The sequence below is a fragment of the Dromiciops gliroides genome, chromosome 4 (assembly GCF_019393635.1).
Source record: "Dromiciops gliroides isolate mDroGli1 chromosome 4, mDroGli1.pri, whole genome shotgun sequence".
Lineage (NCBI taxonomy): Eukaryota > Metazoa > Chordata > Mammalia > Microbiotheria > Microbiotheriidae > Dromiciops > Dromiciops gliroides.
In genome coordinates this window covers 285,395,298-285,421,356 of record NC_057864.1, presented here as the reverse complement: position 1 = coordinate 285,421,356, position 26,059 = coordinate 285,395,298, and the positions used below count along the sequence as shown (strand labels likewise).

The 26,059-nt window shown below is 34.1% G+C and overlaps 1 pseudogene; it reads left to right on the top strand.

Annotated features, from left to right (window-relative positions):
- Positions 1–9,257: 9,257 nt before the first annotated feature.
- LOC122755037 lies at positions 9,258–24,297 on the top strand (annotated as a pseudogene).
- Positions 24,298–26,059: the final 1,762 nt, after the last annotated feature.

Here is a 26,059-nt window from a genome sequence, read left to right as displayed (position 1 = left end):
TGAAATACTAAAGAGCAGACTGCAATAATGGATTCTTATATTTAAAGGCCTGAGGAGTTCAAGATCAGAGTTGAAACAAATGTGGTTTTTGGGAATATGGGTATAATGACACTTAGTTATTTATTCTCATTACCATCCCATGAGGTGGGCAGTGAAAGGTTTATTGCCCCATTTTGCAGATAAACAACCTGGGACCTTTAATGAGTTTAAATAACTTTCCTATGCTAATACAGGTAGTAGATGGTTGATATGGTCATGAAACATTTGTTTTCTCTTTCCTACTCTAGGGCTTCTGTCAATATAGCAAAGTGGGATGAAATGTAGACATTTTCAGATCTAAGTATCATAGCCAAGTCAGAAAGTTAGTAATAAGCAGTACACTATAAGTTCAGCCAAGAATCTAGGGCATAAAGTGTGTCAAATGGTCTTGGAACTTTGTTAATAAGTCCAGTACTAGCTTTGCTTCGTTAAAATAAAAAGAGGCATGTCCTTGTGGACTATGAGTGACAAGGACATCAAGGAACCTTCATGGAAAGCCTAATAGTTTTCACTAGACCAGAAGTATCAGAAAGGAAATTGACTTAAAATTTTATTTTCCTCACTGTGATGTTTTGATGTTGTTCTCATGGTCTTTGTCCTTACTGAAGTCAGACCTGACTATTACATCTACTAAACAAGTAAATTATGGGGGCAGGTAGATGATGCAGTGGATGGAGCACTGGCCCTGGATTCAGGAGGACCTGAGTTCAAATCCAGGCTCAAACACTTGACACTTACTAGCTGTGTGACCCTGGGCAAGTCACTTAACTCTCACTGCCCCACCAAAAAAAAAAAAAAGACTAAACAAGTAAATTATCAGAATGGTTTTAAATATTATACTTTGGATGTATCTGCATAGATTCTAATTTGAGGGAAGCTTTCCTATTTCATTCCCTCAAATTAGGTGTCCCATCCATGGAAACCATGAATAAGCTGCAGCAGTAACTGGTTCTGGAATTCAGCCCACAGAGACAGTAATGGGGTCGAACATCTGGCCAGGTTATTACAGGGATCTCTTTGCCAGCACTGAGGCAGGACTCTGTTGTTTTGCCCATAATCACATCCAAATAACAGTGTTGGATGGCAGTCCCTGGTGGGAGAGGAGCACAATCACACAAGAGGTTTCAGCCACAGTGGAGCAGGCTTCTGTTTAAAGTTCCAGGGCAGAAAATCAGGCCTGAGGTTGCTTGCAAACCAGAGCACAGTCCAGGAGAGTAGTAAACATAGCTCTCCCTAAACCATACAACCTTGGAAGAACTAAAATCTTACATATTCCTATAAGTTTCTCTGAAAATAGCTGCACAAATCCCCTGAAGCTGGGGACAGTACACCCTCCACCCTGGAAGCAGTGCCCCACTTTAACAAAGAGTTAAAAGGCAAGAAGTAGTCTGGGAAAATGAGCAAACAGAAAAAATGCTGATCCTAGAAAGTTCCCATGATGACAAGGAAGATCAAAACACACCCTCAGAAGAAGATAACAAAGTCAAAGTTCCTACATCTAATGCTTCCCAGAAAAATATGAATTGGTCTCAGGCTATAGAAGGGCTCAAAAATGACCTTGAAAATAAAGAGAGGGGGCAGCTAGGTGTCGCAATGGATAAAGCACTGGCCCTGGATTCAGGAGTACCTTAATTCAAATCCAGCCTCAAACACTTGACACTTACTAACAGTGTGACCCTGGGCAAGCCACTTAACCCCAATTGCCTCACTAAAAAAAAAAAAAAAAAAAAGAAAAGAGAGGTAGAGAAAAAAATGGAAAGAGAAATTAGAGTGATGCAAAGAAATCATGAAAAAAGTCTACAGCTTGGTAAAGGAGACACAAAAAATACTGAAGAAAATACCACCTTAAAAAACAGACTAGGCCAAATGATAAAAGAGGTAGAAAAAGTCAATGAGGAAAAGAATGCCTTGAAAAGCCAAATTGGCCAAATAAAAAAGGTGGCACAAAAGCTCTCTGAAGAAAATAACTCTTTAAAAGTTAGGATTGAGCACATGGAAGCTAATGACATTATGAGAAATCAAGAAACAATAAAACAAAACCCAAAGCATGAAAAATTTGAAGGCACTGTGAAATATATCACTGGAAAAATAACTGACCTGGAGAAAAGATCTAAGAGAGATAACTTGAAAAGTATTGGACTACCATAAAGCCATGATCAAAAAAGAACTTAGAAATCATCTTCCAAGAAATTGTCAGGGAAAATTGTTCTGGTATTCTAGAACCAGTAAGTAAAAAATAAATTGAAAGAATCCACCAATCACCTCCTGAAAGAGATCCAAAAATGAAAACTCCTTCGGGATACTATAGCCAAATTCCAGAGCTCCCAGGTCAAAGAGAAAATCCTGAAAGCAGCCAGAAAGAAACATTTCAAGTACTATTGAAACATAGTCAAGATAACACAAGATTTAGCAGCTTCTACTTTAAAGGATTGGTGGGCTTGGAATATGATACTCCAAGACTCTAGAGAAGCATAAAAAGGTAAATAGGAAAAATAAATCATAAGAGATATTAAATGGTTAATCTGTTTACATTCCTACATGGAAAAATGATACTTGTAACTCATAAGAACTTTCTCATTATTAGGACAGGCAGATGGAATATATTTAGACAGAGAGCACAGGTGTGAGTTGAATATGAAGGGATTATATCTTTAAAAAATAAAATTAAGAGATGAGAGAGGAACTCACAGGGTGAAAGGGAAATGGAGAGCTGGAATAGGGTAAAGTATCTCACATTAGAGAAACAAGAGAAAGCTTATCCTGTGGAGGGTAAGATGGGGGAAGTGCTGGGGAGTAAGTGAACCTTACTCTCATCAGAATTGGCACAAAGAGGGAATAACCTACACACTCAATTGGGTATAGTAATCTTTATTACCCTGCAGGAAAGTAGGAGGGGAAGGAGATAAAGGAGAAGGGGAGGTGATAGAAGGGATGACAGATTGGGGGAGGGGAGCAGTCAGAAGTAAAACATCTTTGAAAAGTGAAAGTGTGAAAGGAGATAGAGAATACAGTAAATGACATGGGGAAGGAGTAGGATGGAGGGAAATTAAGTTAACAATAGTAACTGTGAAAAAATTTTGAAGCAAGTTTCAAATAAGGCCTCATTTCTCAAACACTTAGAATACTGAATCAAATTTGTTAAAATACGAGCCATTCCTCAATTGGTAAATGATCACAGATATAAACAGGTTTTGGATGAAATAATCAAAGCTATTTACAATCATATAAAAAATGCTCTAGCTCAGTATTGATTAGAAAGTTGTAAGTCAAAACAATTTTGAGGTATAACCTCATGTCTATTGGATTGGATAGTACGACAGTAGAGGAATATGACAAATATTGTAGTTGATATGGGGAAAATGACACATTAATGTACAGTTGGTGCACTGATTCAACCATTCTGTAGAGCAATTTGGAACTATGGCCAAAAGTCTATAAAACCTTGTATACTCTTTCATGTAGTAATACCACTACTTATGTTAGTATCCAAAAAGATTAAAAAGTAAAAAATTAAAGAACCTATTTGTACAAAAATATTTATGGTAGCAACGAATTTGAAATTGAGGAGATGCCTGTCAATTGGGTAATGGCTGAACAAATTGTGGGATGAGATTATGATGAAACAGTATTGTGTTGTAAGAAATGGTGAGCAGGATACTCTCAGAAAAATCTGGAAAACTTACATGAGCTCATGCAAAATGAGATGTACTTTATACAAAGAAACAGCAATATTTCAAGATGATCAGCTGTGAATGACTTGTGAATTGTGTTATTCTCTGCAATGCAATGATTCAAGAGAACTCTGAAGGATTTATGAAAAATGAAATCCATCTCCAAAGAAAGAACTGATGATGTCTGAATACAGATTGAAGCATTTTCATTACTTTTTTTTGGCTCTTTTCTTTCACAATCTTTCTAATGTGGAAATGTTTTCAATGACTACACTTGTATAAGTTATTTTGAATTACTCATGTTCTTAAGGGTGGGAGGTGGACAGGAGGTAGGAAGATAATTTAAAGCACAGTTTTAAAAATGGATGTTAAAATTGTTTTTACATGTAATTGGGGGAAAATTAAATTAAATAAAGACCTAAAAGTAAAGATAGGATTAAAAATGATTTGAAATATTATTTAAAATGTTCTATTCAGCTAGAACACTGGTGTTTATTATTGAAACATAAATATAAAGTCTTACTAGAAAGCATAACTAAGCTTAACTTCAAGACCAAGTTGAATGATGTCTCTCAGTAAATCAAACCTTATGGTATAATAGCTTCTAACAGTAAAGAATTCTTTGAGTCAGCTTGCTGGAATATTCTGGGGCATCATTCATACATAAATATATCAAAATCTTAGTTGCACATTTTCAAAATTAGCTCTAAAGTCTTTCCTTATCTTCAGAAGTAATTTACTTAAATTGTACCTGTATGTATCATATTCAAAAATAAAACTTTGAAGGCAAAAGTTTTGAATGAATTATAAATCACATGGGGACAAATCAAAATATCTTTATTTCCAGCTTTTTCTTACAAATAAGAACACACCAATTGTTAAATATATAATTTAAACATTATAATAAGCATGCTATCTATTCAGACTTCCCTATGAGTAGGTCAATTTACAACATGGAGTTTTTTCCACTAAACTTCTGAAGCCATATTTATTTAATGTTTGTCATTTCAGCCCCTCTAAATATGTTTCAAATATGAGCTAAAGAATAATGACTGAATTGCTTTTATCTTCATTCTATTCTACAATTCTTATAATGCCTATATTATATAAATATTCCTTCTAAAGTTTTTTTTTTTTAATTTAAAAATATATTTGATTTAATTAAATATAGTCTAATTGCAGGTAAAACATTGAAAGTTATTTTTTTCAGTAACATTGAATTATAAATTCTCTCTCTTACTCTTGACCCTGACTCTTCCTTAAGAAGGCAAGTATATAAATTATACATGTGAAGTCATATAAGACATATTTCCATATCAGACATGGTGCAAAAGCCTCCCCCCAAAAAGAAAAAAAAATATGCTTCATTCTGCATTTACATTTCATTAGTTCCCTCTCTGGAGGTGGACAGTATCTTTCTCCATGGGCCTTTTGGAATTGGAATTGGATCATTGTTTTGATCAGGGTAGCTAAATCCTTTACAGTTAATAATCCTTACAATATTACTATTACTATACACAAAATTCTTCTGTTTCTACATATTTCACTTTGCTTCAGTTCATGTATGTTTGCTAAGGTTTTTATGAAACCATTCCACTGATCATTTCTTATAGCACAATTGTATTCCATCACAATTATATACCATAACTTGTTCAGCCAATCTCCAATTGATAGACATTCCTATTTATTTATTTATTTATTTATTTATTTGTTTATTTATTTGTTTGTTTGTTTCTTTGTTTATTTATTTATCTACGCATTTATCTATCTATTCATTTATTCATCCATACATCCATCAATCCATCCGTCCATCCATCCATTTATCTATCTATCTATCTATCTATCTATCTATCTATCTATCTATCTATCTATCTATCTATCTATCATCTTTCTATCTAGCTATCTATTTATTTGATACCATAAAAATAATTATTTTTGTGCAAATAGGTTCTCTCTTTTCTTTGATCATTTTGGATTGCAGACCTTATAGGGGTACTTCTGGTTCAAAGGGTATACACAGTTTTATACCCCTTTGGTGTAGTTCCAATTTGCAATCTGTAATGTTTGGGCAAGTTAACAACTCCAACAAGAGTGCATTAACATCCCAATTTTTCCAAATCCTCCCCAGCATTTGTCATTTTCCTTTTCTGTCACTTTAGCCAATCATATAGGTAAAAGGGTGGTATCTCAAAATTGTTTTAATTAACATTTCTCTGATCACTAGTGATTTTGAGGATTTTTTCATATGACTATAGTTTTTTTTTTCTTCCTGAAAACAGCCTATGCATTTCCTTTGATGTTTTGTAAACTAGGGGATAGCTATTATTTTTATAGCCTTGTCTCAGTTCCCTGTATATTTGATATATAATGGTATTGTGAAACTTGGTGTAAAAACTTTACCCCAGTTCCCTGTTTTCCTTCCAATTTTGACTCTTAGTTTTGTTTGTGTAAAAGCATTTTCATGTCAAGTTATAAAAGTTATCTATTTTACTTCCCATGATTCTATCTTTTGTTTGGTTATAAACTTTTCTCTTATCCATAGATTTCACAGGTACATTTTTACATATCCCTCTTATTTACTCATGTTATCATCCTTTATATTTAAATTATCTATCCATTGTTTTGTATTATCTTGGCATATGTTGGTCTATGACTAGTTTATTCCAAACTGCTTTCTAGTTTTCCCAACAATTTGTCAAATTGTGAGTTCTTGCCACAGAAGCTTTGATCTTTGGGTTTACTGAATTATGGCCATTTATTACTGTGTGTTGTGTATTGTTTCTTTATGTTTCATGGAGTGATTAACTTCCAATTACATGATGTTCATTATTAAGTAATTATTTTCTTCAGTGAGAATTTGTTCGTCTTTTTTCCATCTGGCTAATTCTGCTGTTTAAAGAGTTATTTTTATCAGTAAAGTGTTTTGACTCCCTCCCAACCTCTGCTCCCTCCCCCCCGGCCCCTGCCTTTTTCTTTTAAGTAAATTTCTTTTATTTCAGTGAATTTTTATACCTGTTTTAACATTTGGTCAATTCTTTTAAAAGTTGTTTTAAAAGTATTTTTGTAATTGTGTTATCAATCTATTATCATAATTTTCTTGTATTACTTTCACTTATTTTAAATGTATCTTTCCTCTACCAGTCTTATGTGTTTCTTTAGTTCTTCCATGAATTTCTGTTGGACTTGTGTTTAATTTGCATTTTTCATTTGAGACTTTCCTTGTAACTGTTTTCATGTTTTTACCTTCTTCCAAGTTTGTGTCTTAGTCTTTCTGGCCATGATGTTAGATTTTTATAATCAGATAATTTTTTGTTGTTTGTTCATTTTTCCAGTCTATTGCTCAATTTTTAACTTTTATTTTAATGGAAAGGAGGCACTTTCCTAAGCCTCAGGCTTTTTTGCATTGCAGTTTTTAGAGCTAGTTCTTGAAGTATGTAAGTTTTTGATGTTTCTTGAGTGATCTTTGTTTTATACTCTAGTATTTTAACAGGAAGGCACCCTACCCATCTGTATCTACAAGTGCTAGTGGTCTTCTTTGCCCTAGAACTCTGTCCAGGACCCCATTCCCTTGTGGCTTCAAGTGAAAGTGCTCCTCTTTACCTTCAAACTATGACCTCAAACTGTGTATGGGCAATAGAAAAGAATCGTTTGTCTATTGCCAGCTCAAGGTCCTTCATATTTTTTTTCTGACTAGTTGCCCAGTCCTCTTACTGTTGCTGGACTGAGAGCTCCTGAAGCTGCTGTTGCTGTCTATTACTTATACTGCTGCTATTATCATAGCTACCTGCCAGGCCCACAGTTGGTGTTGCCAAACTATGTTCACTCTAAGCCAGCCTCTACCCCAGTGTCACAGACCTTTCCTGCTGACCTCCTAAGTTATTTTGGGATTGAACAATATCTCACCCAAAACTTTTGTTGGCTATTCCACTCCAGATTTGTTTTGAGGCATTAAAAAATGTTTGGAAGACAACATTAAGTAGGTTTGTTGGAGTTGTTGCTTCTACTCCACTATCTGGGCCCAATCTAGGTGAATAATAATGAAGGCTTTTACTTCAATGAAGGGGTTTTGAACAGAGAGAAAGGGATCATTCAATAAGCATTTATGAAGAACTTATGCACCAAGTACTATGTTCAGTGGTATGGATACAAAGAAAGGCACAGACAGAATCATTTTTGAGGAGCTTACATTTTAATTCAGGAAACAATATGTATATAAATAGGTATATATAAGATATACTCAGAGTAGATTAGTGGTAAGAGAGTAGAAGGCTCTAGACCTAAGAGAGAGGACATGGAAAAGTCATCAGCTAAAAGTGCTTTTTTGGTTGAATCTTGATCTAATCCCAGGATTATAATGAAAATGGTCAAGGAGGAAGAGAATTCCAGGCATCAGGGATAGCTAATGGAAATGCACAGAACAGGAGCATATAGTGGTGTTTGTGTATGTTTTTTTTAGTTTTGTTTTTGTTTTGTTTTTTAGAATTGCAAGGAAAGTAGCATAACTTGATCATACAAATATATCTTGGAATGGGTAACATATAAGGAGACTGACAGTGTTGGAGTTATTCCTGACACACTGTAGGCAATTCATTAATTTGGCTTGACTTTAACATAGTGTAGAAGAGTGATTTGACTTGTTCTGCATGCCCCAAAGAAAAACACTCCAGAAATGTGTTTAAATTGGGTATTTTGACTCAGCATAAGACATATTTTCTAGTACTCAGAATTAATACAAACTAGAATAGATAGCTTCAGGAGGTAATGGATTTACCTCACTTCTAGTAGAGACTGGAAAAAAAAACACAATAGAAATACCTTGCAAAAGATACTGTAACGTGGTTCTCTTCCTAGGAGTGTGAAGGATTTGATAAACTTTGAAGTCCTTTCCAAATTAAAGATTCTACAATTCTTTAAAATTATGAAGATATCGACAATTCTGTGATCTCAACAATATAGGTATTCTTCCAGTGATGATGATCACCACTCAACCATGCTTTCCCATCCTGAGTGATGCTAACCCGTATAATCTCATAAATCCACCAAAGGATGTCCACCCAATTATGGATAAAAGTATGGGTACTCTTATGATTTTGCTGACAACTTACACTGGATTATAGATTCCTTTTTTCTCATCATACATCTTTCTGATGACATTCCCTATATTGATTGACCTTTTCCTGGTAAGCAATACAATTATTTTATTTTTCTTGTTTTTTCCAGATAATATTCATTGATAAAAGTCAATGAGATCTCAGGATAAGGGGTTGACTGACTGAATGAGAGACCAATGAAGCCCTCTCAACTGAGCCCACAGCAGTCACCTCACCAGAGCATGAGCACCAAGTGTTGTCACTGTTAGTTTCTGGAAGTCATCAATACCTTATGGTTGATCTTGCTTGAATTAAAAATCCAGAAAGAAAGATTATGTTTAAGGAGAAAGTCTAATAGATTGCTGTAACACTCTATATATCTTCTTACTGTGTTGACAGATTCCTATTCCAAATCATGGCATTACAATCAGCTGAATCCTTATAGTGGATATGAGTGATGTTGGCCTTTAAGAATGGTACACTGATGACCATCCTTCTCTCAGACCACATATTTAAGCCTCTGGATGGGGAAAATTCAGTTGAATTTGGTGAAACAACAACAGACCAAGCTGTTTCCAATGGAGCAGAGAAGTTATTTATCATGATAATTACTATTGACCAATATAATGAGTAATGACTGAAATGTATGGAGATATATTTGAACTGGGTGCTGGGATCTACCTTCTGAGAATGGTCTCCCTTTTGTTGTGGAATTAATTCTCCTGATTTTGATAAACGTTTGCAAACTCTGTAATAATTCACTCCTTTGCTACCAATATCTGTTAAATGATTTTGTGGAAAGCAGTTGGTCCTACCACTGTCAACACTGGCCAAGTTATGAAATTCAAAAGAGCCAGCATTGTATTGCTCAGTCAGCTAGCTACATGAATCTATAAAGTTTGAGCCCTGTGAGTTTTCTACTGCTAAAAGTTCCCCAACTTCATGAATCTGCCACCAGTTTTGCATATTCAATTATCTATTTTCAGGGTTTAGTCTACCTGCCTATCAAATAAACATATTAACTGTGGTCAGTACAACATTTATTCCATCAAGTTTTTTTATACCTCCAACATTCTCATTAGTTTTCCTTCTTCTCAAATATGTAATCTGTACCTCATTTACCAAGTATCCACTTACTTCAATGGCAACTTATTGGTTAGCCTACTACAATATTTATTTTGGGAGTCAACCTAATGCCTGTAGGAGTCTTTGCTCTTATCTAACAGTCCTAGAATCTCTTGTCTCTAGATTAGAAGGTCCTGTTCATATAATTTGTACATAACATTAAAAATGGGTCCTTGTATGTTATTTTTCCAAAATATGGATTTAAGTCTGAGGCTCATCAAACAAAGATTTTACAAAAGTTAAAGTAGCAACAAATGGTGGTGAGAGATCAGAGAGAAATTTACATGATCCAGAAATACACTCCTACAGCTACTTTATTTGGAATACTGTGTAGCAGGGACTCTTGGTGCTGGAAGAATTCCTCAGAGTTTGGAGGAACTCGAATTTTGCTTTCTATCACCTTTATTTATGATTCTTAATTTTTTTCAAGGAACAGAATGAAGTTGCCAGTATGGGGGCTCTGGTTTTAAATTATTCTTATTCATAGACCTAGAAGGAAAAGAATTTTTTTGAATTGTCCAAGAAGAAAATAAATAATCAACATCTTGTTTCAAGAGCTATTATTTTTTTTTTTGACACTAAGAAAATTTTAATTCCTTAAATCCTGACAAAGACTAGTAAACATAACCTCAATATCCTCATCCAGAACTGGGGAGATCCAATCTGGCTCTGGAATTTTCTCAGAGACTATGACACTTCCAATCCCTTCCCAACTCTGAGGAAAAAAAAACTCAACTCACTGCCCCCCGCCCCCCTCCCAACCTTCCTATAAAGGGCACTGATACCTGGTTCTACCCAGCATTGCGTGTAGAAACCCTCATATTATCAGGTTTGTAGTCCTCCTAATAATTATAAGCTCTAGTAGTTCCCTGTTGCCTACAAGAGTCAATACATAATTCTCTGTTGGGCATTCAAATCATTTCTTAACCTAAGTCCCCTCCTATTTTTCCAGGCTTCTTTCATATTACTCCTTAAAATGAACTCCTCCATCCAATGACACTGGCCTTCTGGTTGTTCTGTGAACAAGACATTCCATTTCTTGGTTTTGGGCATTTTCTCTGGCTCTCTTCTTTGCCTGGAATTCTCTCCCTCCTCTGCTCTGACTCATGATTTCCCTGGTTTCTTTTTAAGCCTTTACTAAAATCCCAACTTTTATAGAAAACCTTCTCTAACTGTTTATATAACTTGCTTTGTATATTTATTTGCATGTTGTTGCTCCCATTATATTATAAGCTCCTTAAGGTCAGGGACTATATTTTCTCTCTTTTTGTATTCCTACCATCTATCACAATACCTGGCATATAGTAGGTGCTTAATAAATGTTAATTGATTTTTGTATACTGAAATATTGTTTTCTATGTTCCTATTTTTTACCGCCACATTAGTCTAATTAACTTCCAAACATGAAGATTTCTATGGGAATTTATGAATATATATAAATCTCTGATACACTTTTATCAGCAGACATTGCATAAGCAAGCTATCTATATCTACACACATATATGTATAAATAATAAACATACATACACTTTTTTTAAGTCTTTCAAAGCAGTCAGGCATGAACTTCATTCTAACCATTTCTTTTCATCTCTGTGAAGTGATTTCACCAAGAAGACTAAATTGATGGAAATTAATTTGAAATGGTATTATCACAGTATTAAATATTTCATTTTCTATGGAAAAGGTATTGGAATGTCAATATACATTGGAAATTCTGACCTAAATCATATGATTTAATATTTATTTTATAATAATTCAATTCCCTGATAAAATAGATTTACACAAAACAACTTAAAGAAAAACAATTCAAAGCTCTGTCAGCTAAATATAGATAGTGTAATTTAATATGTGAAATTATTTGCATATTACCATTGAATATAATAGTAATGATATCATTCATATAATTTCCAAATTATTATTTTTCAATTAAATAGAAAAAAGAAAACTCACTTTAGAACTGTAGAACCTTGGGTTTTTAAAAAAAAAATCTGTAATAAGATCACACTCAATACAGTGACTATTATCTAAATAAATGTTATTAATTGATTCACAACAAAGACATGTTGTATCCTTTTTGTGTCAGATGCTGTGTTATATTTTGGATAATCAAAGAAAAATATAAAATATTACCTTACCTCCAGAAGTTTAAATTCTATTTAGCATATAGAACATATAAACTAGAAAAATATATGACTTGGGAAGTGGTGCATGAACATGTATAGGGGATTGGGAAAAGTTGTTTTAAAAGAGTTCATCTGGGCAGAATTTAAGTGATTCAATCTATTTAATGAATTATTCAGAACTATTTGCTACTGGATACCCATGGGCTACTAATTATAATTAATTATACTTTAAGGTTTTTTGTTTGTTTGTTTTTAAAAATTTCATCCTGGTGGAATGTTGTGAGAAAAATACTGCATTCTGAATCAGGAAAAGCAGGATTTGAATTTTGGCTATGAAACTACACAACAGACAACCATTCTGAACCTTTCTCTTCATGTACAACATGGAGATGATATATACTGGAGATGATGATACTGGTACTCCTTACCTTACCGAGTCATCGTGAGGCTACCATTTCCTTAATGTATGTCTATCTTTCTGTCTATATTTATGCATATCAGTCTTTACTGTCTATACTGCATTTGTAGCCAGATTTCTTTAATATCAAGGCACCAATTTAAGCATATAGGAAAAGTTTTTCCACTTGGCTAAAACTCTCATAACACTTACTAATTTGAGAGAAAGAAAAACTTAGTAGAAGGAATACAGGTGAAACCTGTAAAGAATTAATTGCTATTTGAGGTTTTTATGCCTCAGTGCACACTGGCCTGGGGCTCTGCAAACTGCAAGGTGCTCCACCCACTGGTTGTAGCCATTGCCAGGGCTCTGGCACCTCATGTCATCACCACTCTCCGATGCCTACTTGGGACTGGCAAAATTATAATGATTGGAAGCCTAGTGAGGGCAGTCATGTGACTGTCAGAGTGGCCATCCTATTGGCTGGGACTGTGTGGGGGTGTTTCTAGGTTTGGGGGAGGAGAACTGGGCATTCTAGGTGGAAGCTGGAGAGCAACAGGCGTTCTGCTGCATATTTTCAGCTGATTCCTGGGTGGTGGTATTTTTCAGGTATTATAATTTCCCTTTCCCCATTTTATTTCCTTTCCCTTGATCCTACTGATCCTGTTTGTGTGTGTGTGTGTGTGTGTGTGTGTGTGTGTGTTTTATGTTTGTTCTTGTTAAAATAAATCTTGTTCTGTTTTGAGGGAGGCTGCCGGTTTCCTTCCTTGCCCCAATATTGTGGCGAACTGCTTAGCTAACACTCCCCAATTAAAAATTGGTCCCCACAAACCAAAAGACCTATGTTGTAGTTGCTCTAGTGTGTCCAAGGCAGCAGGATGGATTGGGGTGGGGAAGGGAAAACAATGGGTCTGGAGTCACAGTACCTGTATTTAAATACTACCTATGAAATTTGTTACCTTTGTTACCTTAGTCAAAGAATTCCTGGGCCTCAATTCCCTTATCTGTAAGATTAGGGAATAGGAATAAATGACCTTTGAGATCCCCTTTTAGTTTGCATTTATGAATATATGGTCACTTCATCACTATAACAATACACCAAAAGGGAATATTTGCTAAGGTAAAATGCTTAGTTTAAATTCTTCATAATAACTATTTAGGTCTATGTATGAGTACTGAAGGACTTTCATAAAAGCATGAGGGTCTTTTACTTGCCAAGTAACATGTGGAGATACCTAAAAAACATTAAAGGGGAAACAAAAGTAATATGTAGTACAGTGTGAAGAACTGGGGAAAACAAAGAAAAATGTGAAATCCAAGAACTTGATTTCAAAATCCTAGCATTGTCATTTAGATATTAGAATTTGGGCAAATCAATGAACCTCTATGAGGCTATTTATTTTATCAGTAAAATGACAGATGTTGAACTAGATTAACTTAAATTTCCCTACCAGCTCTAAATCTATGGCCTATGTCACTGGTTTCAAAACTTTTTATAACAATGGCCCATATTTTACCTTTCCTCAAAAAACATTTATCATCCATTTTCACGAAACAATCTATAAAAATAATTCTTAGCTATTTTACAAGAGAAACACTTGTATTATTTTTTTGTAATATTTTACAAGTGTTAAACTGAGAAGTACAACAAATATTTATTGATAATATTTTTCAAAATAGTTCTATATATGAATAATAATAATAATAATAAATGTATTATTAATATAATGGGTAGGCATGACTTTCCTTAACTCCCTTCAGTTATTTTCTGTATATTAAAATGCTCTTCTTCTGTTTCTGCTTCTTCTTCTGTTTCTCCTCCTCCTCCTCATTCTCATTCTCATTCTTCTCCTTTTTCTTCTTCTTCTTCCTTTGTTCTTTGTAATTTTACAGAATTCACTTTTAACTAATTTGTAGTCTCTGTTCTTTATATTTGTATTATTTTTGTCAGTTTTAGTATTTTGTTGGCTTTTCTTTCATCACTCTTCTCTACTTCTATCTTTTCGTAATTTGCTGTATTCATCATGCTTTTAATTTTTTTATAACAGTGATGTTCTATTACATTCATGTAGTGAAAATTGTTTAGCCATTCACCAATTGATGAACATTTACTGTGTTTCTAGTTTATTTTTTCCTGCTACAAAAACTACTACTTTAAAGTTGCCTGTTCAAATCTATTTCAGAATTGTGGTTACACATATATGAATAAGTTTTTAGTATATTTTATAACAGATCTTTATCTACAGAAGTTTACTATAACTTTTGCCCCCACAATTAACTGTTGCCCTTCTCAATTTAAGTATTTTGGACTTCTAATTTAAATGGTAGTGCAAAACAGATGACTCAAATGTGAATTCAAGAATTGCATAAAGATTGATTTTAAAAATATTTATTAATTTTAAGTATCCACATCATGACTATGCCTTTATTTTAGAGGCAACAATTATGGGGTCTGTCAGCTTCTCATTTTTTAATAGTTTGATAATATTATTTCAATGTGACTAGTTTCCTTTGTAATCCTAAGTATTTTATTTTATGTGTTTAAGAACATTAATCTTAGAATGGGTCCATAATCTCCCCAGACTGTCAAAGGAGTCCATCTCACATATACACACACATGTACAAACAAACACACACATACCCCACACATATACTATATGCAAAAGACTCACACATACACACCTGAAAGGTTAAAATAAAATCACTTCTTTATACAATTTACATTTACTTACATTTAGGAAAAAAATTAACCATTGCCTTACTATATAAAAAAGCGATATTAACCAATATAATCCCTTTGTTCTATGGGTAGTTTTTTTTTTTTTTTAAAGACACATTTTGCTCATCTAAGAGTACAGAGGTTCAGAGAGATTAAAGAAGGTCATGCAGGTATTGAGAATAAAACATGAATATTCTGTTTCCTTACTTAGACATCTGTCTACAATAGTGCATATCCTTTACAAAGGAAACTCCCATGACTAAAGAATAATGAAAGGACTGCTCTCAGAAGGGATAAAGATAATTAGCAAATTATTGAGCCCACTGAACCCATTATTTGAAGATGTTTGAGGGTCACATACGTGGGCATAAGTATCTTGGAAATATTAAAAAGTAGAATGTGGCCACATTTTAAATTATTTTTTTTTGAAATTTACATCTTTGAAATCATTGTTACAGAATTATATACCATAAATAAGAGATGATTTAAATTCAACAATACTGCTTTATACTTCCCAGAAAAGATAATATGGTTAAGTTAGTAGCAGTCATTATAAAGCTTACATTAACATAATTTAGTTAGTAAAATAATTTTATTTTATTTTAAAATCATATTTTATTTTTTCCCAAATTAAATATAAAAAACATTTTTTAAACATTCATCATAAAAACAAAAACTTTGATTTCCAAATTCTCTCCCTCTTTCCCCATTCCCTGTCATGGAAATCAATTTGATATAGGTGGTACATGTGTAATAGTTCAAATCATATTTCTATATTAATCATGTGAAAGAAAACAACAAAAAATGCAGAAAAGAAAGGACGTTTTGATCTGTATTCAAATTCTATCACTTGTTTTTCCAGAGGTAGATAGTATTTTTCATCATGAGCCCTATTGAATTGTCTTTACAATGTTCAATTCCTTGTCACTACAAAAAGAGGAGCTACAAATAGTTTTCTACAAATAAGTATTTGTTTTCATTTTTCATTATCTCTTTGGGATACAGTCCTAGTAGTTCTAGTGCTGGTTCAAAGTGTATACAAAAATTTATAGCATTTCAGGCATAGTTTTAATTTCCTTTTCAGAATATTTGGAGTACTTCACAATGCCACCAACAGTTCATTAGTGTTCAAATTATCCCACATTGCATACTTGTTCATTTCTGACATATTAAACAGTCTGATAGGTATGAGATGGTATCTCAGAGTTTTTTTTTAATTTGCATTTCTCTAACCTATAGTGATTATGAGCATTTTATTGACTGAATATCATTATGATTTCTTTGTCTACAAACTGCCTGTTCATATCCTTTGTCCATTTATCAATTGGGGAATGACATATATAAATATGATGCAATCCTCTATTTGAGAAATGAGGCTTTTATCAGAGACATTTATAAAAGTTATTTTCTAGCCTTTTACTTTCCTTCTAACCTTGTTTTCTTTGGTTTTGTTTGTGCATTTAAAAAACACACACAACCAATATCAATTGTGGGAAGAGAGAGTGTGGGGAGTCAAAGTGAGGGAGATAAACAGATGAAAAATAACATGGAGGGGCAGGTAGATAGTGTAGTGGATAAAGCACTGGCCCTGGATTCAGGAGGACCTGAGTTCAAATCTGGCCTCATACACTTAGCACTTATTAGCTGTGTGACCCTTGGCAAGTCACCAAACCCCCATTGCCCCACACAAACAAAAAGAAAAAGAAAAAAGAAAAATAGCATGGAGAGAAACATTTAATCATCATAACTATAAATGTGAATGGGATGAACTCACCCATTAAATGGAAGCAGATAGCAGACTGGATTAAAAACTAAAATCCTACAATATGTTGTTTACAAGAAACACATTTAAAGCAGAGATATATACACAGGGTATATGGAAAGGGTTGGAACAAAATCTATTATGCTTCAGTTGAAAGAAAGAAAGCAGGGGGCAGCAATTATAATTTCCAACAAAGCAAAAGCAAAAATAGATCTAGTCAAAAGAGATAACAAAGGAAATTATATCTTGCTGAAAGGTACCATAGACAATGAAATAATATCAATAATAAACTTATATGCACCAAATGATATAGCATTTAAATTTTTGAAGGAGAAGTTGCATGAGTTTCAGGAGGAAATAGATAATAAAATTATCCTAGTGGGGACCTTCACATTCCCTTCTCAGAACTGGATAAATCTAACCAAAGAATAAATAAAAAAGAAGTTAAGTAAATGAAAATAAATCTTGAAAAATATCAAAAATATTTTATAGAGATAAAAATAATTAAAAAATTCATTTGAAAAAACAAAAGTTCAAAGATGTCATGGGAATCAGTGAAAAAAAAGAGAAAATAATGTGGTCTAGCAGTACCATATTTCAAACTGTACTATACAGTGGTAATTATCAAACAATCTGGTACTGGCTAAGAAATAGAGAGGTAGATTCTTGGAATAGAATAGACAAAAACTACACTACAGTTAATGACTATTGTAATCTATGATATGATAAACCCAAAGATCCAAGCTTTTGGAACAAAAATTCATTATTTAACAAAAACTGCTGGGAAAACTGGAAAACAGTATGACAGAAACTAGGTATAGAACAACATCTCACACCGTATACTAAAATAAGGTAAAAAATCAGCACATGATTTATACATAAAGATGATACCATAAGAAAATTAAGGGAGTATGGAATTGTCTATTTGTCAGATTTATGAACAGGGGATGAATTTAGGAACAAAGAAAATATAGACAATTAAATTAAATATTAAATAGATAATTTTGATTAAATAATTAAAAAAAAACTTTAGCAAAAACAAAACTAATGTAACCAAAATTACAAGGGAAATAGAAAACTGGGAAAGGATTATTGAAACAAATATATCTGATAAAGGCCTCATTTCTCAAATATATAAAGAACTGTGTCAAATTTATAAAAATAGAAGTGATTCGCCTATTGATAAATGGTCAAAGGATTTGAACAGGCAGTTTTCAGATAAAGAACTCAAAGCTATCAGTAATCATATTAAAAATGCTCTAGATCATTATTGGTTAGAGAAATGCAAACTAAACGAACTCTGAGGTATCACCTCACACTTATCAGAGTGGCAAATGTAACAAAAATGGAAAATATTGGTAGTTGGAGGGAATGTGACAAAACTGGGATGCTAATTCATTGTTGGTTGAGTTGTGAAAGATCCAACCACTGTGGAGAGGAATTTGGAATTATGCCAAAAGGGATATAAAATTGTGCATACCCTTTGATCCAGCAAAACTATTACTTCATTTATATCCCAAAGACATTCCAAAAAAGAGAAAAAGACCTATTTGTACAAAGATATTTATAGCAACTCTTTTTGTGGTGGCTAAGAATTGGAAATCTAAGGAATGTCCATCATTTGGGGAATGGCTAAACAAACTGTGGTATGTGAGGGTGATGGAACATGATTGTGCAATAAGAAATGACAGGCAGGATGATTTTAGAAAAGCTTGGAAAGACATGTATGATATGTTGTATTGGGAAGTGAGCAGAACCAAGAGAACACTGTGCACAGAGACAGCAATATTGTTTGATGAAGAATTGTGTGAATGACTTGACTATTCTCAACAGTACAATGATCCAAGAAAATCTCAAAGGACTATTGATGAAATATGCTATCTACATCTGAAGAAAGAATTGATATTGACTGAACTGACTGAAGCATGCTATTTTGCACATTCTTATAATTGTTTTATGATTAAGTTTGCATGTACAAAGTGATGAATATGGTGATTTACATGATCATACGTATATGACCCATATCAGATTGTTTCCCACTTTGGGGAAGGGGGAGGGGAGGGATTATTTTCTAATACTATTCTACTGTACTATGGAAATGTTTATTTCATTTAAGTTCAGAATAAAATAAATACATAAAAAACAATATATAATCAAAATTATCTACTTTACATCTAGCAAAGTTCTAACTTTTGTTTCCTCATATATCTGAGAGGTAAATTATTCCATGTTTGCCTAAATTGCTTATGCTATTACCCTTTATGTCCAAATTGTGTGTACATTTTGAACATATCTTTTTATATGGTATTAGATGTTCTTTTATAACTGTTTTGTGCAAAATTGTTTTCAGTTTTCCCAGCATTATGTTTTTCATTAGGGAAATCTGTCTGTAGTTTTCTTTCTCTGTTTCCAATCTTTCTAGTTTAGCTATATGCAAAATATTTGTGTCCTAAAAGAAAAATAATAGGACTCCTTTTTTGTCATTTTTTCAAAATACAGTTATTCCCCATTGTGGCTTCAATGTATTGTTAAATGGAAATTTTTTGAAATTTTGCAGAAGCTACAGGTGACACATGAAGGCCAGCATGATATTGAGCCTATCACCAAATACTTAACGCAAATTTTACAATAAGATACTGTAACACCCTGAAAAAGAAAAAAAGGAGGAAAAAATGTATCTTCCCCTCTGATATGAAAGTACGGACAAATGTTTTTATTCAGATTTCCCAGATAACAGGGGCTCTGTGGCCCTAACCCCTGTAATGTGGAAGGGATAATCATGTTTTGTACAGTATTGAAATTAATCGCTCTTTAAATATTTGTCAGAATTCACTTGTGAATCACTCTGGTCCTAGGGATTTTTTTTTTATGTAGGTCATTGAGAACTTATTCAATTTATGTTTCTAAGATATAATTTTTTAGGTATTCTATTTTCTTTACTATTAATCTAGATAATTTGTAATTTTATAAATATTTAGCCATTTCACTTAAATTGTGAGATTTATTGGTATATAATTGGGAAAATAGCTCCTAATAATTGCTTTAATTTCCTTTTCCATTGGTGGTGAATTCACCCTTTTCACTTTTGCTACTTTTAATTTGGTTTTATTTTTTCCTTTTTTAATCAAATCAACCAATATTTTATCTATTTTTTCCTGAAAATGAGTTCCTAAATTTCCTTTGTTGGTTTGAAGGTTTTATTATTTTTAGTTTTATTAATATTTTTTGATTTTCTGGATTTCAAGTTTTGTGTTTAACTGGACATTTTTAATTTGTTCTTTACTTTAAAAAAAATGCAAGCCTAATTCCTTGACCTGTTCTTTAAAAAATTGATGTAAATATTTAAAGATATAAATTTACCATTAAGTATTGCGTTTGATGTATCCCATAAATTCTGGTATATTGTCTCATTGTTGTCATTCTCTTTAATGAAATTACTGATTATTTTTACGTTGTTTTCTTTAACCCATTCAGTCTTTACAATGGTTTATTTTTCTTCCAATTAAATTTTTAATCTTTTTTTCCACATCCCTTGATTGGATATAATTTTTAGCACATTATCATTCAAAGAGGATGAATTTAATATTTGTGCTTTTATGTATTTGGTTATGAGATTATTATATCCTAATACATGGTCATTTTTTGTGTACATGATATGCAGCAGTTAGAAAAAAAGAATATATTTTTCTATTCCCATTCAATTTTTATACAGCTATTTATCATATTTAACCTTTCTAAAGTTCTATTCACCTCCTTAATTTCTTTTTCTTGGTTATATTTTTTATCTTTCTGAGAAGGGAAATCTAAAGTCCTCCAGTAGTATAGTTGTACTTCTATTTCCTCCTGTGACTATTTTAAAATAACTTTAAAAATGTGTATATTATGCATAGGGCACAGATATGTTAAGCACTTATATTACCTCATTATGTATGGTACCTTCTAGCAAGATGTAGTTTTCTTCCTTATCTTTTTTAAGTAGATTCATTCATTCTTTCACTTATTCGTTCACTCATTTATTTATCTCTTCATTCATTAATTCATTCATTATTTGTTCACTTGTTCATTCATTCATTTATCCATTCATTCATTCATTCAGCTATTTATTCATTTATTTTTTGTTCAAGCATTTATTTACTTATTCATTCATCTATTCACTCATTCATTTATTTTCATTTGGTCTTAGATCATGATTGCTACCCCTGCAATTTTATTTCAGCTGAAGCATAATATATTCTGCTCTAGCCTTTTACTTTTATTCTGTGTTTCTCTCTGCTTCTGGTCTTCCTGTAACAAAAACAAACAAAAAACACCCCATAGGATTCTGCTTTTACATACACTCTAGTATCACCTTCAGTTTTATGAGTGAGTTCATTTCACAGGTATTCATATTCTAGCAGTGTATTTCTCTCCCTTTTGCTGTCTTTTCTCCTTTGTCCTCCCCACAAGTGTTTTGTTTCTGACCACTGCCTTTCTGAATCTGCCCTCTGTTACAAGTACCTACCCTATTTCTGTTTTCTCTCTCCCTTACAGTTTTCTATAGGCCAAGATATGTTTTTATACCCATCTGAGTCTGTAAGGTTCAAGTATTGCTTACCAATCCCCCATCTTCCCCTCTACTACAAAAGCTCTTTCATATCTCTTTTATATGAGATAATTTACCCCATTCTACCCCTCCTTTCCCCCATCTTTCCCAATGTTTCCCTCTTTTCACCCCTTAATTCTGTTTTTAATATCTTCCCAGTATAGTAAACTCACACCTGTGCCCTTTGTCCATGTATACTCCCTCTGACTGCCCTAATAGTGATAAAGTTTTTAAGAGTTACAGGTATCATCTTCCCATGTAGGAATACAAACAGCTTTACTTTATTAAATTTCTTATAATTTTTCTTTCCTTTTTATGTTTTTATGCTTCTCTTGAGTCCTGTATTTGAAAGTCAAAACTTTTGTTCAACTATGGTCTTTTCATCAGGAATACTTAAAAGTTCTTTATTTCATTAAATGTATTTTTTCTCCTATAAAATTGTGCTCAGTTTTGCTGAATAGGTGATATTTTGTTGTAATTTTACCTCCATCCCCTTCCAGGACCTCTATGTAGAAACCGCTATATCCTGTGTCATCCTTACAGTTGCTCCACAATATTTGAATTATTTCTTATTGTTTGCAATATTTTCTCTTTGACCTGGGAGCTCTGGAATTTGACTATAATATTTCTGGGAGTTTTCATTTGGAATTTCTTCCTGGAGGTGACCAGTGATTTTTATTTTTCAATTTTAATTTTATCCTCTAGTACTAGGATATCTAGGATATCTTGGTTATTTCTAGAAGTGATGTCTAGGCTCCTTTTTTGATCATGGCTTTCAGATGAGTGATTTAAAATTCTCTTTTCTTGTTTATTTTCTAAGTCACTTGATTTTCTGATGCAAGATAACTATACTATAGAAAACCTAAGAAGAAGCTTCCAAATGGGAATAAGCTATTTCTCAGATTGTGGCTGAGTATACCCAGATCATTTATAGATACTCTGGTTCCTGATCACCTCCAAGGAACTGGTCTTCTATCCTCATATGGATAGTTTTGGTTGGGAGGACTTTTCTTGGGGCCTGAAATAACAGATTTCACATAAGCCTTAAACTAAGCATGCCATTTGGTCATCTTAATCTAATAGTCTAACTAGGCAAGACAGAAGTCCATGTATCAATTCCCTTAACCTTCAATTCTTGTTTCCCTTGTAATAACTTAGCACAAGCCTTCATCATTTACCTTAATACTTTGCATAAATAAAAATATAAGGAATGAATAAATAAATTAAAATTCTATCAGGAATGAGATCAGAATAAAGGAGTCAAAGTGTTTTAAGGTAATTTTATAGGCAAGAGACATTTTATAACTGTGGCAAAGTATAAAGCCATTAAAAGGAATTTTAATTGCTTGAGTAAACACTGAAAGGTATTGGTGGAAAGAAGATATCTTGAGAGAACCTGAGGCCACTAATGGGGATGTTGTCAAAAAAGGGAGGAAGAACAATAAGACTAAAGTACAAGAAGGTCTCAACATCCCATCTCCAAATACACACTAACCTTAAACTTCATTACAGCATAAGTTGTTTTTTTTAAAGACATTCATGGTCAAATATACATGGGTTCTCAGAAACCTATGCACATGCACATACACAGACACAGATACATGAAATACACATGCAAATATGTGTGTATGTATATGGAGCTAAGGCAAATTTATGAAAATAAGAGCCATTTCAGTGTACAGAAGACACATGAAGAAAGCATAATAGCTCATCAACAGTTACTACAATTCTCTTCCCTGGCCTTAGAAGATCAGTGCCCCACCATTCTGGAAACAGAAAGGCCCTGAGTGTTAGAAGCACTGTGGAAGAGGACCTCCAACTCTATACAAACTGTGGGGAAAAAGTGTCCTCTGCCTAATTCTCCCTCCATGAGGCCTACTGTATGAGGTTTTAGACCATCTGTGCAGAATGCAAGGAGGCCATTCTGAAGGAGATGAAGGACCATCAACAGAATGGGCACAAGCAGGTCCAGTGCATTCTGTGTCTTCAAAGCATGCACAAGTATCTGCTAAAATCTCATGAGGCTGAGTGCCCTGAGAACACCATCGCATGTGAATTCTGCAAACTGGCCATTCTGCTCAGCCACTTGAAAGAGAATGAGACCAGGGGCAGCTAGATGGTGCAGTGGATAAAGCACTGGCCCTGGATTCAGGAGTACCTGAGTTCAAATCCGGCCCCAGACACTTACCACTTGCTAGCTGTGTGACCCTGGGCAAGTCACTTAACCCCAATTGCCTCACCAAAAAAAAAAAAAAAAAGAGAGAGAGAATGAGACCAGCTGTGGTGGCCAAACTGTGGCCTCCCTCAACAGTGAGCAAACTGTTCTGCCTGCATGGCTGACAGGCCAGGAGGACACCAGTGTGCCCAGTCCTAGAAATCCCAGAAAAGCTCCCAGAAAGCTGAGCTGCCCTGTGTGTAGTCAAGACATTTCAGAAGCAAATCTCTCTCAGCATTGGGATGAATGGCACCACTTCACAGAGTTGCTGGGCTCCCTTGATGCCTGCCTGCTAGAGGCCTAAACAGCCTTCTCCAGTCGTGTGGGAGCCAGAATCAGCTCAAGCATCCATAGAAAGAGGGCTGTCCATCCAAAGAAGAAAGAAAGCCATGCTTTTAAAGTGTTAATAAGTTCTCAGGCTACCAGATACCATCCTGCCCAGGGTGAAGAGGAGGAAGAGTACAATGTTCTGGAAGGCTGTTCCCAATGCTACATCCTACTTCACTTGCCTGTACTGAAGCAGCATAAGTAGAAGTGCCAATGCTGGGCTTCTCATATCAATGGAGGATTCTGAAGTAGAGGATTCCTGATGGATCTCGAAAATCCTTGGCCTGGAGGAGGTGCTCAGAAGATCTCGATTGCTTTCTGTCTGTCTGTCTGTCTGTCTGCCTGCCTGCCTGCCTGCCTGGACTTTGCTCTGCATTTTCCATTAGACTTTTGTTTTTAAGAGAATCACCCAGGGGGCAACTAGGTGACATAGTGGATAGGACACTAGTCCTGGATTCAGGAGAACCTGAGTTCTAATCTGGAAGAATTTGAATTGTCACTAACAAAGTTGACAAAGACATGGTCCTTAAGAATGGCTCTGGAGTAGGAGCAAGGAATCCTCATTCCTTCCCCTCCCCATTCATGGAAGTTTGAACTCCAAGAAATTTCTTGAACGCAAGCCCTGGGAGTTCGCCTCCTGTAGAAAAAACTTTTATTCCCCCCAAATGAAATATATTACTAACTTCTCAGTGAAGTTAAATAGGGATGGAACATGTGGATCCTGGAACAATTTTAGGACAACCAACCAAGCTCCAGGACCCCACATGGAGAAGGCACAGCCCAGAGGGGTGGACAGGGGAGGGGGCTGCCCCTCTACTCCTTTCTTCCCAGGTGCTTTCTGAGACCAGAGGCCTCAAGGCATATGGCAGTGCTGGCTGGCTTGGGAGTTTTAACTTGTCCAGAAAGTGTTTGTCCTTCCTTCCTTCTGTCCGCTAGACATCCCTAGCAATTAAGCAGTCAAACACAAGCAATTGGGGGAGAGGATGTGGCCCAAGGTAGCTGACTGACTTTAAGCAAAGTGGTTCTGTGCCTCAGTTTCCCCATAAGTAAAGCAAGTATGACTTTAAAAAAAGAAAATAAGAACCATTTCCTAATTGATAAATGGTTAAAGGATATATACAGCAAATTTTCATAATAAGAAATCAAAGCTGGGAGGCAGAGCCAAGATGACAAAGGAAAGGCAGTGACTTGCCTGAGTTCTCTCCAAGACACTTCTGAATATCTTCAAATTATGCCATAAGAGATTTTCTGGAGCAGCAAAACCCAAAGGAGACAGGATGAAATAATTTTCTAGGCAAAGGTAACTTAGAAAGTCTTCAAAAAAGGTCTGAACTGGTTCATCAAGGTATCAAGATAGTGAAGGATGGTGAAGATAATAAACATTGGAGTGATGAACTGATTAAGAATCAAGAGCTGGAAAAAGACTTGGAATGACAGAATGTGATAAGAGAATTTAAGAGTTTACAAGCATGAGATTAGAACACTTGTAGATGATGACAAAGAGATACACACATTTCTGATGGCACAAAGAAAACAAAAAAATATATATTTCTTTTTTAAATTTTAGCAAAACTATTCCTTTTAGGGAAAGGGAAGAGAAAGAAGAATTTTTCTGAATGACTCATTAAGATTACTTAATGCAAAGTTCAATGCAATTCATTAAGTACATGCTATATAACAGTTACTATGGCTAGTGCTAGAGATAAAAACAAACAAAAAACATCTAAAAAGTAGCTTATCTCATGATTACATTCTATTGTAGATAATGGGCAACTCCTAACTTTGAAATGTACTAATTCATAACCCTGAGCAAGTCACAACTTCTTTGGGCAGTGACAAACCTCTCAAGCTATAAATTTCAGAGAAAGCTTTTGTTGTCCAGTCATTTTAGTTATGTCTGAATGTGACACCATTTGGGGTTTTCATGGCAAAGATATTAGAGTGGCTTTCCATTTAACTTTTCAATTCATTTTATTGAGGAGGAACTGAGGCAAACATGGTTAAGTGAA